The sequence below is a fragment of the Colius striatus genome, chromosome 1 (assembly GCF_028858725.1).
Source record: "Colius striatus isolate bColStr4 chromosome 1, bColStr4.1.hap1, whole genome shotgun sequence".
Lineage (NCBI taxonomy): Eukaryota > Metazoa > Chordata > Aves > Coliiformes > Coliidae > Colius > Colius striatus.
The window spans coordinates 154,911,619-154,930,692 of NC_084759.1; the positions used below are offsets into that span (position 1 = coordinate 154,911,619).

At 46.9% G+C, this 19,074-nt stretch overlaps 1 protein-coding gene across 5 annotated transcripts in view; it reads right to left on the reverse strand.

The window, feature by feature from the left end:
- TCF20 (transcription factor 20) overlaps nt 1-19,074 on the reverse strand; it is a 131,869-nt gene that overhangs the window by 102,335 nt on the left and 10,460 nt on the right. For 2 of the 5 annotated variants that reach the window (XM_062013585.1, XM_062013575.1), the window contains exon 2: nt 16,560-16,670. The exons of the other annotated variants lie outside the window; for them this stretch is intronic. The gene's annotated coding sequence lies outside the window, so the exon portion shown is untranslated. The remainder of the gene's footprint in view (nt 1-16,559; nt 16,671-19,074) is intronic. 5 annotated transcript variants of the gene reach the window in all.

Here is a 19,074-nt window from a genome sequence, read left to right on the forward strand (position 1 = left end):
TTTTCTCTCTGAGGTAGGGAGCTGTGGGGCAAACAGAACCAGCCAGGTGCTTCTAACATGATGTTTGTCAAACAATCTGATTTCAAGCTTCACTGGAGTAGTCCCTCAGCAGCTGCTTTAATCTACCGCAGCACTTCTCCCCCACAGCAGGCTGCGCTCCCCTTGTCCCTCCTCCACTCTTCCACCAGGCCGGAGGTCCCCTGAGAGCAGAGACCTCCACCCCAGCTGGCAGCAGGTTGCCTCAAAGACAGAACCACCTCAGGCCTCACCAGAGGCTAAGCAGGATCAGGCTTGAACTGAAGGTTTCCAAAGGGCATCCAGCTGTATAAGGAAAAGAGGGAATTTGCCAGCACAGAGGACATACTTCTTCCACCACAGAGCCCTCATACTGCTCAGAGGTGGGTGTCAGCAAAGTGGCCTCTTCCCTCTGGACTGTGGAGTAAATATCTCATCCATCAGCTTGTTCATTAGTGACACCGTAGCTAGTGGTGTGTTATGACACACTGTAGTGCAGTTACCCTTCTACTCATCATCATTTATTTCTTCTTCCAAGGCGTGGCAAAACATCAGTGTGTGCTCCTCAGCTGGGACTAGTGGGAGGTGTAGAACTAGGAAGGAGGAGGATTCCTGGCTTTTAGATCAGCTCTGGGTCTGACTCCTTTACAGCTCCTTTGCCCCATCTTTATGTTCTCCTTCCTGCCCACATTTCTACCCTAAACATTCTTAGTTGTTTGCCCAGCTCTGCCTGCAAACACCTGAAGCAAAGGACTATGAGCTATAGGTTGGTCTTTACAAAACAAAACCTTTTTTTCAAAGTTTATCAATATCAGGAAAATGGATTATTACATTTACTTACTATCAAGCAGCATCATTTAATTTAGCAAATACTAACTGCCTAGAAGCACAAGTCACAGCTCCGTCGCAAAAGCTAGTTAAAAATCAATGTCAAGAAGCTGACAAATTCCAGAGCAGAGGTGTCTGCACACTGGTGGGGCACGTAAATGCAAAGGCAAAGCCTTGCACTGTATCTGACAAAGGACTGTGGGTAGCAAGGTAAAGCGCACACAGGAAGCTGGGCATGTATCGAGGGCACTAAGTTGTCTATGGGGAAAAGAGCAAGGGAACAAAAATGCAGCGGGGGGGTGGGGGAGGATAACAATTTTTCTCAGAGATCTGTGCCAGGCCAAATCAGTAACTGCAACCATCTGCAAAGGTCTCTTGCATCTCCAGCAACCAGAGCGGCTGCAGGCCCCAGCTAGATTTCCCAGGAGCTCCCGTGCTCCCAAGTGCAAGTCTCCCACCCCAGAGACCTGCAGGGAGACGGAGACAGAAGATGTATGATGTCTCAGTTCACAAGTTAGCCAGGTTTGCTTGCCCATCAGTAAGAACCGCCACCACAACTGACACTAATTGGTTCTCTTGTTGTCATGCTGCAGAGGCGACAAGGACCACATGGGCACAGACAAGAGGCCTTCCTTTCCACGGTCCCCTCAGGTCAGGGCTAGGTACCCTGGTAGGAACGGGGCACATGCATAGCTGGTATTGCCACAACGAGTGTGATGCTTGCTTGGTGAATAAAGAGCATCACTATCTGGAGCTGTCGAGCCTGCGTCACTCACTGCAAGAAGCAGGAGGGGGGGGAAGACAACTACCAGCTTAAACCAGATTTTACTGGTAGGAGCACCACCACAATCGAGGCTCTTGGGGACTTTACAAGGGAACCTGAAACATTACCAGCTGCAGTTGCAGCCTCCATACACTCCTTCAGCCTGCAAAAACAACCATTAGCACACATGTGCGTTAGTGCATGCATGTGTGTGCATGAGGCTGCAGTACAAACACACAATAAACAGAGTGAGGAAGAAAGAGATTGTTGTTTGAAGCTCAAAGAAGCTATTTGTAAAAATCAGCATGCAAGTGAGAATGAAACATAGGCAAGAATTACTTTCATCTTTCTGGGAAGGAGAGGGGGGCAGGGAATTACACACACACACCCCCCAAGCAATAGCCGGGAAGAATTATGCTGCTCGTGATAAATGCGATAAATTCTGGTTCTGTGAAAAATCTGACATAATGAAAGTACCTTGAATGCAATTACTGGCACTTGTTTAGCATGGCAGGGCATTGCACTGCCACTGGGCTCGCTCCTCTCTGCTCCCAATTAGCATGCCAAGTACTCCAGCCACACACATGGGCTCTCAGGTCGGGGATTGGCGCGGAGGAGCAGCAACCAGCTACCTGCCCTCCAATGAGGGAGCCAGCGGTGTGCTGGAAAGCTCTGGCTTCCTTCATTTTACATCCTCCCATCCCTATCACACTCTCTTCCTCCACTCCTCCAGGGTCTCTGGAGGCAGTGATAAAAACCGCACACTCTCCCCCTCCTCTCTCAGCTGGTCTCATTCACAGCTCATGGCAGACCCAGTTTCCTCTGGGGACTCACTAATGAAGACGGCCAACGTTAATCTCTTTCCCCCTCCCTGACGGGTCGATTTATAGTTCCACGGAGAGTCCTGGATTGCAGCCAGAGGGCTTGACACATTCTTCTTGTTCCAAGACGGAAGGGGGGGCAGTGAAGAGACAGCCTTGCGTGCACACACACACACACACACACACACAGAAGACGCACACGCGCATTTATGATTTGGATTTAGCTGGAAGATGCAGCTGGAAAACCTGTTTACCTGTTCTGAAACGGCAGCTGAACGGAACAGTAACGGCACTTCTGTATATATGTGTATACACCAAACATCTTTGTGTTTCCATAGCACCTCTTTCAGCCCAAAGACCCCAAATCACAGGGATCATTCCCTCATCACAAGAATGAAATAAAGCATCAGTTGTGTGCCAGCAGCATTACCCCTGAGTCATTAGGAGAGGAAGCAAATGATAACTCCTCCAGGATAAACGGCAGGGGGAAGGGGAGGGGAAATTTTAGACGGGCATAAAGTAATGAACTGGAATCTGGCCAGGACACTGAGGTTATTGTCCCCTCATCTCGTGAAAAGTGTGGTGGGATCTTTAACAATCGATTGATCAAGGCCTCAGCTCTACCTCTCATTTGTAAGAGGTTCCAGTAGTACTTGCAGCTTCTCCAAGAGCGATGCTGGTGCATGGGCTCAGGAGCAGCTCAGAGAGAAATGCACCTTTCTAGTCCCCCAGTTGCCTTTTTATGGTGCTGTGTGGCACTGCCTGCACTGGAGCTCCTCAGACTTGCCCTTTCCATGGCTGCGCCTTCAAAGGAAACTGGAAAGAAGGAAAGACTCGGGTATTTTTTTACCTCTGAGCTATACAGGAGTATTCCTTCCTCCCCACCGGCATTTCCTTTTCTCCTCACTTGGCAGTCGCTGCTGTAGCCTCACCACAGCCCTTAACTTGACGCTGGTTGCTCAGTTCAGCTCCCCGTCCGCAGGCCGGACTCGCCCGCGATGACAGCACGGCTCTGCTAATAGGGTCAGTCAGTGAGCTACTGCTGCAGAGCCGCAGGGGAGCACAAAACACTGCCTTTATTCCTGTAAGACCTATACATTACCTCCTCGCCCCCACCCCCTCAGGAACCAAGTGGGGGATTTAAAAGGAGCACTGTCAAGTCATTTAGGCCCATTATTTTGCACTAGAAGAAATGGCCTTTACAAAGCTCAATGGAAGCACGCTCTCATTCCATCTTTAAGTAATCTTGAAGGTTTCAATTGCAGGGCTGTAAACCACAATGCAAAAAAGCACAGACAAATAGATCAGATCAGATACGAGACTGCCCAGACAGAGAGTTCCACTTGCCAAGCTGACTGCAGAGCAAAAATAGAAATGAACGCTGCACGTAATTATAGTGTTTTACGTTTCCATTGCACTTTCCATCCTGTAATATCCCCAAGTGCACACACATGTGCATGCATGTGCATACAGAAAGGCAGGACACTGGGAAAATTCACTTGCTTGTGAAAGAGACCAAAAAATCGTGGTCCAGTAATAACAGCTTGTACTGAACCAAAGCCTTCATTAACACACACACACGCACACACAAGCTCGTAGAAAATCATTGTAATGTGAAACAAGACTAAGCCAAGCCACAGCAATCTGTAGATCTGCGGCTCCAGCACTTCTGGTGCTGCTCAGCATTTCCCTCAAAACAGAAGATTAGAAACTGATCTTTTATTAGCTCTCGCCCTCTGTTTCCCAGCGAAGCCCAAGGTGCCAATTCCACTTTGCTACTGCAGGGCAGGGGCAGCCCTGCAGCTGCTGATCCCCAGCCTTCCGCTCCCGCTGTCAAGCACTTCATAGCCTGTAAGCATGTACATCCTCCAGCCCTGTGGGCTGCAACGACCCCATTTTGCACAGCAGAGCATCTGAACAAGGGGAAACCAAAGCCAGGGACAGTGCCCTAACCATGATACTCCTCTTTCCCTCCTGACAAAACTGCCCGTGTCAGGTACAAAGGCTCCTTCTCTACTTGCATGCCACCCAAGATGCTCTGAGCAAGGATGAAAAGAAGAGGGCCAGGAAAAAAGAGCACTGGCAGATAAGCAGGAACAGAGATGTGACACTGGCAGACACCTCCAACTTTCTCAGGAGGCTGGGAGGCAGGGGAGAAAAGAGCAGGCGCTAGCTCAAGTCTCAGCTGAAGATGCTAGGTCACTCCCTTCTCTTTCCCACATGTCTCTGGCAAATCAGTTTCGTCTTCCACATACTAAATATCTCGTAGCAGTTTTAGACTCCCATCTGAGCACACAGGCGTTTCGATCTTGACTTGTGGCCAAGCATATGAAGAACAGGGGTAGGAAGTTCAAAAGGAGACAGAGAAAGAGGCAGCTCTCAGAACACTACAAAAAAGAACCAATAGGTCAGCAGGGGGGAAGGAAACAGACTGAGGTTATGAAATGACACAACAGCTGGCTAGATAGAGCTGGGGTTTGGTTTTGGGTTTTTTTTAAATTTATTTTTTTAATGAAAAACAAGAATCTCACCAATGATATATTGTAATCAAGCATAGCATGCAACTACCCATTCAGGGAAGAGCCTCCCTGCTAGCAGCCTCAGCCCTTACACTAGCACGAGGCTGATATCTGCTTTTGATGCCCCTCACAGAAAAATCTGTTCGCTCAGCAACACACTGCAGTCATGTCTGAGGCTCAGGAACGACTGGCACGTGCCCTTCTCAGCAGAGATTTTGGGGAAGGAAAACATTTTTGTCAAGGACACTGCAGCAACACCCTCCCCTGTACTTAGGAAAACAGCCATGGGATTGTTAATGTCCAGACTCTAGGTTTTAATAAGGTCACATCTGAAAGAGCCCCACATAATAAGCTGCATGGAAGTCAATTTATCGACCTCAGCACACAGGGATAAGTCAAGCCTGCTGGGACTCAAAGTTGTGGTTGCAGGGCACATAGGTAATTCATACCTGATGCTCGAGGCCATCCCCTCTGGCTACAAATGGGAGACCAACGCGATTCCTTATATTTCATTTAGTTTAATAATCCAATGCATTACTCAGGAATGCAAGGAAGAGCCTGCTTAAAATAGGATTTTTATTTTGACAATGTCACTTTAACAACAAATAGCTGGCTGCTTGGTTCCCTCAGCGGGGAGACAGCAGGTGCTCAGCTGGCTGATTTAGCAGCAGCCACAACCGCCACCGCAAGCTGCTGGGTGCAGTTCACAGGCTGCAATTCCCTACTCTCCCCAACGGGACTGCAGATTCCTGAGGAAAGGGAAGGGAGTGAGAGAAGAGAGGTGCAAGTTTGAGATAAAGATTTATTAAATTAACAAACTTCACTGCCATTTCACTGGGACACCCTCATTGGGCTCCAACAGGCACAGGTGTCACCTGCCTTGTGTTCCCTCCATAAGGGAATGAAACACCAGAGTCGGGAGACTCCTTTCCCTTCCCAGAAATAACACCTACTTTTTACCTGCATGCAAATTCGGCAAGATACTCCACAGTCTTCTGAGACACTCCTCCATGGCTTCCTTTTATGAAATCAAATCAGTGTCTTCAGCTTTGCCTTGGTAAACAACCAGAAAGCAAGAAAACCATGTTGCAGAGCCTTGTAACTACAGAAAAGCAGGGCTACAGCAATACATCTCAGCTGAGAGGATGGTACAAGCAGCCTGTGCCATGAGATTGCTAGGGATGACCTTAAAATAATCTTCAAAATTAAAAATAAGTGCATGTGACTTTGTGGTTTGTTTTTTGTTTTAATTTGGGGACTTTATTTTTAAAAGCATGCTACATAAAGAATGCCGAGACAAAAATTCTGGCCATTTCCTTTACCTCCTCCATCTAGTAATGGAAGTTTTTCCTAGGCTGAAAGACTGACAATAAGTGGACTAAGAAAATGACATCCTCCTAAATAACAAGATACTGAAAGCGGTGATACTAAAAGGGAATGGGATTTTACTCAGCCCACGTCAAATTCTGGTTGGTCTTCACCTGCTTCTGCTACTGTCTTTGCCGAGACTTGTATTCACTCAGTTGTTTAAAGTTGAAGACAGCCAATAGACTCAAAACTCTCCTACCTACAATTAAAGTATTACAGCTTAAAGAAACATCCATTATACCTCAGCAGTAGTTCTCTAAGCCCCCCCAAAAAATTAAAACACAGAGCATGCAGTGCTCTTTATTGTAGTCTTAGACATATCAGGCTTGATGACAGGACCATTTTTTAAATCCATCATGGAGGAGTGGAGGGGATAGATAAATTGGTACAAGCCCAGTGTAAAACAAACATTCCCTTTGGGTCATCTTTAAAACTAATCTGGACACGACACTAGAAAGGATACTTAAGGAGACAAACAAAAACCTCCAAATTGTTTCAGAAGCATACCATCAGTGGAAGAGGCCCGAGTAAAAAAATAATGCTGTATTAGCTGACTGTTGTTGTTGGCTACTCAAGCAAAGCAGGGCTTCAACAGCCCAGAATTTATAGGACTGGGAGCCCAGTGGGTCTCTGGTTTTGATTTTGTGCCAATTCACATTCACTCATGCTCCTGGATAAGTCATGATGCCGTCAGCAACTTCAGCCCAGCTGGAAAACTGGGTTAAGAAAGCAGTGGACGCTCACCGAAAAGTAGGACTTGTCTGCACGGGGACATACGGGAGAGGCAAGCTGAAGTATTTTAAGTAGACGGGTAAAATGACATTAGATCCCTGTGTGGGCAGATTTATACAGAACACAAATGTATCCCCGATTTGCCTGCTTCACTGCTAGACCGATTTTTACAACATCAGCTGAAAGTTAATTTAAATCGAAATAAGGGAATGGTCAGATCAGCCAAGCAATCCGGTCAGCGCGGGTTAACAAGTTGCCGTCTTTTCGGTTAGATATCAGTAACTCACCATATGTGCTTCCAGTCGTCTGTAACGCAAAGAAACTTAAGAGTATCCTCAGAGAAATCTCCCACAAACTGTTTTTGTGCTACTTAAAAATCAGAGGGGACAGTTTGGCTGGGAGTCAGCAATCTGGTACATTGGCAGGGGCAGGCTACAAAGGATGTTCCTAGAGTTGCCAGTCTAGCACCATTCCTCGAATCCAAAATTAAATAGACAATCAAACTTTTCATTTAAAAAAAGGCAGAAATACAGCTTTGATGCTGCAGGGATGCTGCCTCAGGAACACTCAGAGATATTGCCACCAAGAAAGGCATTCATCTGCAGTAGGATGTTTCCCAGCACCACAGTCGCTTGACAGAAACAAGAAGCCAGGCAAGGGCTGTTGGCAGCTCTCACACACACTACTCCAGGACTGGGCAGAGACTCAAGAAAACAAATGTCCCAACCTCCTCCCAAAAGCGACCCTAGACATGCACCTGCCTCAAGACATGCTGGCACACTTCTGTGGCCTTGACAAGAAGGTGCCTGTCATGTGTTTGCTTCTGCACTTGCAGGAGGTCCCCCATACCACATAGGCTCAACACTGGGTGGACAGACCTCCTGTGAGTAGACATGGTTACTGAATAAGGGGGAAACTGTGAGCTGGCACAGTAGCTGTTTCCTGAGGAACAGGTTGCTGGCACCAGGGAAGATGCTGGTTTAGCATCTACCTGATTTTCTGTCCTTCCTGCTCCAGGGTTACATTGCCCTCGCCTGGGGTTTTGTAAGAATGAGAGTGAAAGGGTGGAAGAGAGAAGCCACTGCTCCCCCAATCCTCCTGCGTCAGGAGCTTGTTGGGGGTAGGCTCAGTCCATCATACCCGTTCACACCATAACCCCTTGCAGACAACCTGCCATTGCGTTACCAGAGACACTCTCGCCCAGCGGTTCTGTCTCACCAGTACCAGGGCTCCTCACTGCTTGTTCTCTCCCCCCTCAGCAGGGCTATGCAGCACTAATTCTTTGCTGGCAGCTCTCACTCTCTTCATGCATGTTCCTCTTCACGGCTCCATCAAGCCCATTTCTGCTCTGACGCATTTGCCCTGCACTGCAGCCCGAGCCATTGGGCTCCTGACCCCCAGGACCCCAGCTGCCCCAGTCCACCTGCCCTCCAGTCCTGGCAGTGCTCTGGATGCGTTTGGAACAGCAAAGCAGCAGAAACCCTCATGGCCCTGGGGAGTGAGCTCAGACCACCAGCCTCACCCTGCCTGCAGCTTAACTAGCACGTTAAGGCTGGAAGGGGAAAATGCCCAGTGCCCTCCCACCCACACTCCCCTCTGCATACCCTGCCAGCTCCCTCCCCTCCCCAGCTCATCACCGTGGCGTAAACCCTTTTGTTTCTTATCAGAAATACAGCAATTATTTCTGAAAAATCTCTCCTCTCACCACTGGTAGAAATACCACAGTCTGAGACAGTAGCTCTCTTGATGATCGCAGACGGTGGAATATTCCAGAAAAAGAGGAAGATTTGGAGAGGGGGAAGGGAGGAGGTATCTGGGATCCAATCCTTTTCTTCTCCCTGCCAACCCCCCTCCATCTCTAGCAGATTTCATTTGTATCATCAGGATTTCTGCGAAATTTTCACTCAACCCTCCCTCTCTCCCATTTCAACTCCTGGCTAAGCTCAGTCAAAGGTACACAAGAATAACAACACTGCTCCACTTTTCTCACAGACTGGACAAATAAGTCTTCAGCTAGCCACATGCAAGCCATTAAAAATATATTAACATACCCAGCAGGGTCTGTCACTTTTTCTTTTCTCCCCCTCGCCCCCCCCTACCCCTTTTCTTAAACACAGAGAAGGAAGAAATCTTGCCACAGTAACAAGAGGTTTTCATCAAGTCTCATTACCTCAAGCACAGCCGTGCACCACAGCCCCCACAGAGAACAGCCTTCAGTTCCCGCTGTCATTAAAGGAACGAAGATCTTAAACAAAAATTAAACCCAGGACAGCATGAAGTTGGGAGCGCACAAATGGATAAGGCAGGGAAGGGTGCGTGAAAGCCGAGTGGGAGAACAGGAGCAGAGCTATCAGACAGGGCTCTGCTCAAGCAGCTCAGGCGGGATGGGGCAGGTTAAACATGTCCCACAGAGCAGGGCAGGGATAGGCGTTCTCAAAGTTTCAAGCCAGCATCCAGAGGGATGCTATATTTCCCAGAAATGTAGTGACTTAGTAACATCCTGAATCATTAATAAGGCTCAGGGTAAAACCAGACGGGCTATTGCAATAAGCAAGAAGTTTTTTTCTATGTCTGAGATGTTACACGAGGATGAATTTGCACACTCTTTGATACACATCCATTTTTACTCCAGGGATCCTCGACCCTTCTGAATGGCGTTGTGTCCTGCGCTTCCCAGAGCGGCCACACAGTGCATCTTAACCTGCAGCAGCTGCTCCAAACCTGAGGCAGGTGGCTGCTGATTTTATCAGTTTGGGAGGAGGGTTTGAAGGGCAGGAGGCAGCAACTCTGCATTGAAACAAGGGATTTCTATACCAGGGGGTTGTTAGTCAAAGGGCTATCAAGTTAAAGTGCCCTTAAACTGTAGTTTCTCAAGTATTTCTTCGGGTAAATCGCTGGGTTAAGCAGCTTTCCTCTCCACCCTGGCTACTTTAATCCAGATCAATTCCCTGATCCAGTTCAGTGTGCAGCAGCACGTTCAGCTGCACTGGCACAGCTGAACAAGCAGCTCAGGAGCAGCAGCAAGGGCTGCTTGAAAACAACGCTTGTAAAACTACACCCTTATATTCAACAGGCAAGGCATTTAGCCCCAGGAGAGCAAGACGCTGCATGCAAACCCCATGAAAACAAAGATAAGGGAAGAGAGATACTTCATGCGTGGCTTGCTGGAAAGAGGTGACCTGAGCCAAACAGAACTTAAAAAAACCAAAAAAATCTGGTGACAGAGTGGCCATGTTTTATGCACCTCTAGATGAGATGTGTTTTATTTCTCCCACGGGAATGGGGGAAAGCAAAAAGCTCTCCCTTGTGAAGCTGTCAATACAGTCAGGAAAGGCAGAGCTATGCAGAAGAGCCGATGATGGTAAAGCACCAATGAAAGTTATACAAGGACCTCTGAAGAGGATGGAGGAGGAGGAGGATGAGAGACTAGGGCAGGTGAGGAGTGGGAACTGTGTAGGGACACCACAGAAATAACTTTCTTTATAGAGCGGTGAGGAGCAGAAGGGAGCCAGGACATGAAATGGGTTACACAGAGGCAAGATGAGGATGTAGAGGGGTCCCTCCTGGTTGCAGAGCAGGGGATTAAGAGAAGCACTAAGGAAGCTACTTCAGATCCCTGGCGTCACAGCCATTCCAGTTGTGAACAGTTTAAGAGGTCATTATCTGAGCAGGTCATACACCCTCTGGTTCTGGAGTAATTACATCCATTCTGTAAAAAGTCAGCACATAATGAGGTCTACCAATATCACAGAGGCAGACAGGAGAGTGAGGAAAATGTCTGACTGAACTAGGAACAGGCCAGAAAATAGCTCTGATTTCGTAATGGCACGATACAAGTCAAAAATACATTCACCTCTGCAGCACTGAAACCTGCTCAACTCATCCTACCTTGGAAAGGGAATACAAGAAGTAAAGGGGGTCCAGCATGTGGCAACAAAAAGAAGAGACTTGGAAGACAGCAAATGTTTCCGTTAAGTCCACAGGTGCAAAATGACAGCTATGTGCTAAGGGAGGGGGAAAAGGTCTTCTAAGTGCTAACAGACTATTACTGAGTACCAGGGCTTTGACACAGTAGGTGCACGCTCCTCTCCCCAGGAAACCCATCCATCCTCTCACAGCCAGCCACTACCACCTGGCAGTAATCGCCACCAGCCATGGGAGAGAGCCATCCCTTGAGCAGATAGCAAGGCAGACTCTTTCCTTGCACCTGCCAAACTAGATACACTATACACAGACTTCACCGATGCACCTCATGGTTGCTATTTCCACAGCTTCACAGACAAACAGCTTGGCTGGGTTGCTCTCCCTACCCACTTCAACATAGATGGCCCAAACTCTGGCATGTAAAAGGAATCCAGAGACCTGCTTTAAACCAATTGCAGGAATATGCTGGAGCCTTACTCACCCTCTTGTGTTTGACAGCAACGTAATTAGGTCAGCGGATAGCTGTGCTGTAACAGACTCTTTGGACTTGGCTCCATCCAAGGTAGACACACTCAAATCCTGCTTCAGTTTCTATCTGCTCACTGGCCAACAGCCTGGATTCTTGAAAACCTACTCCAAGTGACTAGTCCGTCTCGGATCGCAACTTAGGCCCTTGATGTGGGCTCCTAGCTCCATACATCTGCAACAGCATCCAATAGCAATGCTAAGGACAGCGGAGTGTGAGCCAAAGTACAGCTGCCTGCAGCTGAAGCAGGCCTGCAACAAATGCCAGAGGAGAACAGAGACAGGCTCTGGGCTGCACATGCAAAGAAGACACTTGTATTGATGCAGGCTAAGGTCATCCCAGGGACCAGGAGTTTGACACCCGTGATTAAAGCGTAATCAAGAAATGTTTCCTGACAGTGAAGTCTATTAGGCTGTAGAATGGGCTCCCATGGGAAGCGGGGGAAGCCTCATCCCACTGTCTATGTAAGGAATGATAGGGCAAAGAGTATAGAATGCAGCCCCAGAACTGGTGAGACAGCCTGATGACCACAAGACGCCTCTTTCAGGAGTTAACACTGACTTAAGAAATTCCCCTTGGCTCTCCCACAACATCTCCTCCCCAGTTCTGCCAACACTGCTGCTTGCAAGGCAGCAACATGGGCTAGATCACTGTAGCCTGGGTCCTTTCACATATTTGGAGGGATGGGACTTTTGACTCACATCAAATCACTGATTTATTTTACACCACAATGCTACCCATGGTTGCATTCACACAACCAATGGGATGACCGTGGTGGTACGGGACAGGAATGTGAGGTGGGAGGTTTCGAAATAGGCATTTCTTAGGCCGTGCTATAGGTAGCTTTATACTAACCCTGTGTGCATGAATTCATGCATAGAAAGGCAATGGAGGATGCAACTAGGGTGAAGAATGTTAACTAAACCATGATTCAGTATGGTCATACTTGACCTAACACATATGGAAATCATCTTAATTTACAGCAGAAGCTGTCCCTGTTAATAATATATATGGCATCAAGTCAGTTTCTGACACACTGGACTGGCATTAACCTAGTGTTTTAGGTCTGGTAGACTGTCTCAGTTTGTACTTTATTTGATGTTTAATTGCCTCCCTTAAACATTTCCTTTTTACATTTTTTTGAATGGGGGAAAGATCAGCTCGGTTTTGAACTGTGCAGATTGACAGGAACACTTATTTTGCCCCATTTAAAGCTATCTGCACACGCCAATCTCCCTTTTTTGGGTTTTGGTGGTTTTTTTGGTTTGGGGATGGGAGGGAAAAAGGTGTTAAGAACATCACAAAGTTCAAAATTAATGTCTCAACTTGTAACACACTTCCCCCTCTTCCACAACACCGGTTGCAGAAGCTACCCACGGCTGACACTACTCATGAAGCTCCATATGGTTCTGCTTCCCTTCATTTTTCCTCAGCCTGACAAACTTTGGCACTGCTCAGATTTTCGTGGTCCTTGGGAAACAGGAGAGATTCCAACAACTCCAGCTTTTCCTTCCTTTGCTTTTACAAAGCATTCTATGAAAAACCTACTGCAATGGCAAAGCATAAATGCAAATTTGTCTGAACATCGCTGGTGCTGTAGAATTCTTCATATTGTGCTTCGTATTAGTAACAATGACATCACATTAGAGCTGAAGGACTTGAAGTAACATCAGGGTCCCTCATGCTTAACACAACCTACACATATAGCAATAAACATCTCTCTGTCTAACAGGCTAGTAAAGTTATTTTATTTTAAGGTAGAAAGGCTTCAAAATGGAATGTCATTTTAAAGCACCCATGAGTTGACAACAGTTTGTACAATTGTCACAAACCACTCAAAGAAAGCTTCCAGTACACCCTGGAAGTAACCACGTACACAGTGAGGACCCTGTACACACCATAACTCAGCAAGTGCTTTTTGCAGCTCCCGTCTACACTCAGTCATGAAGGATATAGATCATTACAGCCTCCAGCTATAGAGCTTTAGCTCGCAGAGTAGCAGCTCACACTTTTAGCTCTGGAGATCCCCAGTTCAATCTGCTGCATGTCAGCCAAGAGGGCAGCTGTCATATAATTACAGCCACAACTCTGCATGTGAAAAAGTAGGGAGAGTGAACAGAGATCTTATTATAGAATTCTGGTTGCAACCTGCTGAACAGCTCCCTATTTAAAGACACTTCTTGTAAAAAGGAGGGAGACGGGGGGGAAAAAAAAGGGGGGGAAAAAAAAGGAAAGAGTCTTCCAACTCAGCTTCTCGTTTCTCCCTGTTTTGCAGAAGAAATCAGTGCCGCTTTGCAAGAAGTCTTTTGTTAAAGATCCATGTGTATATTACAAGAAACACACAAGTACAAAGCCAAGAGTATAGGCTCTAGCCCCTTATTGGCCAAAAAAACCCATCAAAACCCCTCTCACTGCTGCAACCAAGAAGTCTGAAGATCAACAAGGCATCTTGGTTTCTTTCTGAACGTCGACCATTCACCAGCAGCCAAGTCATTTGGTTACGCAATTTCAAAGTATTAAAATTTTAAGTTCAAGAAATCTTGACTCAGTTACATTTTGTTTTCTTCAGACTGTAGATACAAGCTTCCAGGGAGACAACAAAATAGAGAATCCAGGAGGACTGTATGTTTGAACTACAAAGGTACAAACTATAACAAAAAAATTCTGTCTCAGGCGAAAACATCTTTTAGTGAATGCAACACAAAACAATTAAGACCAAGTTTCTTCTTATTCATTAATCTTTCTGCAGATCCTTCTGCACACACAGAGCAATTTCTGAGCCAAATTTTTTTCCAAGCCAAGACCTTCAAAAACAGAATCTTAAACTATGTAATTCAGTTTTAAAAGAAACATTAGGTTTTTTTCCCAACAATTATTCTAGAAATCTGTCTTTTCTCATTAAAGCTACTTCAGGCTTAAGATAGAGATTAAATTCTTTGTAGAACCTTGTCCTCTCCTAGACAGTCCAACCCGTCCATCCATCTGTGCCCCAGCAGCACAGGACCTGTGAGTCCCCCACTGCCTGGGGTACATCAACCACTTTGGACCACCAACAACAGACAGGAGCTAACTCTCCAACTTCCTGCAAACTCCTTAACCCGCTTGCTAAACGCTACTTGAAGCAGACAGATCTGAGCTGCCTGCAAGAACACAGGCTCTCGCAAACACATCAACTGGTTCACGAATGCTACACTAGGGTCCCTTCAAAACTTCCCTAAACACAGTGCCGTGCCTCCAACACTATTTGAAGTAGTACCCAGCCGACAGCCAAGCAGGAAGGTGTTCAGACGACTGCAAACACCAAGAGCAAGCCTGCAACGGTTAACTCCAGAATGCTTTGGATTTAAACCAGATGAATTCTCTGGTGACATCCTCTCATCAGCCTCCTTTATGAAGACTTGTTTTAATTTGGCTCAGAGAGCCTTCTGTTCCTCACCTCAAGCAAGGCCTACTCGGGAAACACAAAAACTACCTGACCAATTCCCTCACCCTCTTCTAAAGGGAGGGAGAGAATCGAGGACATGAAGCCCAGTTTAGAAAAAATATATATGCAGCTGCAGCAGCACAGAGAACATTTGGGACTGATTATATACACGCAGCAAAACCCTGGCTGGGCTCATCCCACAAAAGGGACCCATAAAAGGTTGACCTCTCCCTCATCTACTGCAACCAGGCAAAGCTCACAAACATCTGAACCACACTTGTTGCAGATGTCCAATGAAAGCAGTACAACCCTCTGCAGAGATGACTGAATTGAGACACTGTTAAGCTATTTTCTGATATTATTTCTGTAAATTTAGCACTTCTAAAAGGTTCCAGATAGACATTACATGGAGACCAAAATCCTTTGCCTACCCTGAGAAGATAGAGCAGAGAGAACGGCAGCAAAACATACACGTGTTTTTCTCATCCCTCTCAGCCTGTCAAGGCCGAAATGACTGACAAAGGTCCAAAATGAGGGACACACATAAGTTATTAATATTGCACTAGTAGTCTCGCTGTTGCTGTGACAGTCTAAAGACTTAACAGAGGCAGGCTCTGCAGGGAAATATTACTTTACTTCAAAATCATTCATTCAGGAAACTTACATACTGAGGAGAAAAGAATCATTCTGCAGCACACTCTGTCAAACCCCTCAGCCTGAAGACCCTTCATTTCTAAGCAAAAGCAATTTTAACAAGAGCAGGAAATCAACATGAAGCATAAGGAGCTTTTTGGATTTCAAATGAGCAACAGTGGAATGGCATTACTTCCAGACACAAACCCTCACACATCTTCTCCTCATGCCTGACCTAGAAAGTCCATCCCACTTCTGAGAGCCAGATAAGTGTTCTGTCTCTGCAGTCTCTCTGCTGAAACAGCCAAGTGGCACACCAGCGGGAGGATAATGGGTAGCCTTGCACTAGCAAGTGGAAGGGAGCCAAAAAGCCACTTCAGTTTGCTGCTTGGGCTGCAACCTCTCTTTTAAGCCCATGTGAAGCTCTGGATTCACATTCTCCCCAGCCCTTTCTTTCATTCCAGGTTTCAAGCTACACCTGCTGCTGCAGTAGCCATGTACCCTTAAGCACTACACAGAGATATGGCTGTAAGCAGTACACAGAGACGTGGCTTCCTACTGATCTCATTGCTCCTTCTCCCTTGTTGCAAGGGGAACAGTTTATGCAGGGGTATTAGTCTGTTTTACATTAATTTCTAGAACTGGGACACACAGACTGACCTTTGACATTTCTGAAAACAGTTAAATTATTTTTATCTTGCTTAGTAATCAGAATAGATTTACTTTTCATTTAAAACACAATATTTCCCTCCCAAAATATTAGAGGTAGTTACTGAAATGTTTTCTTTAACAAAGCCCTGCAAAGCCTCCAGATTATTAATAATGTTTTGAATGTAAAAAGGCACAACAATGCTCCATATCCATTAAAAAAGCAGTCAATTTTTCACACAATAAAGTAATTAATTTTGAAAACTTATACTTTCTCTTAAATATTGTTGCATTTAAAACCCCCAAAAGGTTTCTGATAACTACACACTGATGGTGGCAAAGAAAAAACAGACCCTACCCCCAGCTGGATGGCATTCCTCTCTTTGGGTGCAATGTGGTAGCATTTGATTGACGCATCTGATCCATTCCAAAACTCCAGGCGATGTTTTAATCATCAATGGGCAGAATCCTATTCATTTTAGGGAGAAACAAAAAAAAACAAAAGAAAAGAAAGACAGAGTAGAATATGGAGGCAGGACACAGAACACCTGGTGTTTGTCTAGCAGATCCAAATGATTTAGCTAGGTCCATAATAATAAGCAGATTAAAGACTAAGTTAATGGCAGAAACTCACATCTATCAGTACAAGCTCCTTCGACCCCTCTGCCCTCTTTCTGTTGTTTTACCTCAACCCAGTCTCCCAACACAACCTGGAATGTTAGTCCCACACCAAAGGAAATGAAATAGGAATAGAGAAAGGAACAGGGAAGAGATAAACCAGGGTAAATAGGGATAGCATGAAGAGCCCATTGGCATGCAACCAAGAGCCTGCACAAGCCCTTGCTACAGCAGAAAACAGGAGATCAGGCACGTACGAGGAGATGGCAGGACAGCAGATGCGGGAAGGCGAAGGTTCAAGTGGTCCCTGAGCTCAGGGCTAAGAAATGGCAGCAGACAAGAGTACAGAAGTGAGCCCCAGCATGCACAACGAGCTCAGTCTTCAGAAGCAGCAACGCACCAGGCGACCCACTGGCTTGATGTCTGCTGTGATAGGCATTTTCATTGTCAATGGGCGTGGTATGAGAAATATAGTGTAAATCTTCCACATTAAACAAAGCTCCCCAGTCCATCCATAAATTTATTTTGCAATCCTCCAAACCCAAATCCATGAATATCAACCACTTATGCTCTGAAACAAGCTTCCACTTATATTCTCGCACCAAACAGTTGCTGACGTTCCGCTGCAGCACTGATGAGCACTGCGAGCCCTCAGGACCTACCAATATAAGAGGTGGCACAACCCAAAGAGGAATTTACCTGTTCCAACAGCAGCCAGAAGGCAAGCCTTGTCAGTGTGACCCTTCCAGCTGTCCAGTTGGTGCATCAGACCAGTCCACATCCCAGTCAACTGACTTGGAGATGGGCACCTTCCTGCTACAAGCAGAAATCTGGCTGAATGGTCAACAGGACAGCAGGGAAATACTCCTGGAGTACTTGCAAGTTGTACAAAGGTCTCCCAGCACATATGTCAGCTGCCTGGTTGTTTCTTACATCTGTTCTGCGTTCACAAGTCTTGGGAAGATTAACAGCAAAGAAGAAGGGAAGAGTAAGGGAGGCAAAACCAAGCTGACGTACTGCTGAGAGAAGGGAGCAGCAGGATGGAGATGGGTTCTTACAGCAGGAAAAGTGGTTGCTACAGTGTGGAGCAGGAGCTGAGGGAAATGGGAGGGGGCTGTTAGCAGAAAGAAGGCAGGCAAAGGCATGCTACTGCAAGGAATGGTAAGGGCCTGTAAAATCAGATACCGGGCTGACAAATCACGTACTGCTGCCAGAGTCTTACACCAGCCCCTAAAAACTCTGCCACCGACTGGAGGGCTCAGCATCAAGCAGGATCTAGCACAAGCATGCCCACCCGGCAGCTTCAGGTCGTCATGTAAGGTATCTCAGGTCTGGACCACGAAGTGCCCTGAAGGACGCAGACTTTGACTTAGAAGTGACACGGTCATGGGAAGCTCACATAATGAAAGAAGGGAACGCTCCCAGTCCTGACAATGACTGCACAGCTGCAGCTTGTGCCTCCCTTAGGCTCCTCAGAGCAAGCAGTTGCATATCCAGCCAGACGTCTTTGTAACCAACCCCCCCCCAGCCCGGCGGGAGGGCCTGAACCCTGGACCATCAACAGTGAAAGCACAAACCTCCACCTCCCGCTCTAAATAATTAAACTCTGTGGGAGCAGCAGCAGACTCATAAAACTCTTACACAGACCAAGTCGGTCATTAATGGGGGTCAAAGATGAACGCTCTATTTTTTTTAAGTGTGCTTTGATGCGTGGGGAGAGCGGTGAGAGGAGATCTTCATTACCCTCTCTGGTACCTGATGAATTTTCCCTTTCCTGGCTATCAACACCTCCTACTTCCACCCCAACCCCATACTGCTGGCAATCATTCGGACAGCCAGAGACAATTAGAAGGTGTGTTTGGACGACATCTGCGCTAGCCAGTCACCTGCAGGCAAGGATGCAAGAGGCCTCGCTGAGCAAAGCCAGGCTCTGCCAGAGGCTCGGCCAACGCTTATTATGAGGTTTGGGTTTCACACGGATACCGCCGGGTAGAAACCCAGGACCAGTGTGATGCTGAAAGTCATGCAAACCACAACCTCACACACCGTCTCCCCTACAGCAAGGCACGGAGCAGAGCCAAGCCAGTAAAATCTGTCGGGATTATTAGCTTGGGCTCGGAGCCAGAACTGGGAGCTGCCACAAGGGCAGGGAGGCTGCCTGCAGCCCTGCAGGTCAGCGGGAAGGAAGTGGAAGTCCCCTGACAGGCAAGGAGAGGCAGTAGGGAGGAAAGGCAAGACGCAGTTGAGAAAAGGTC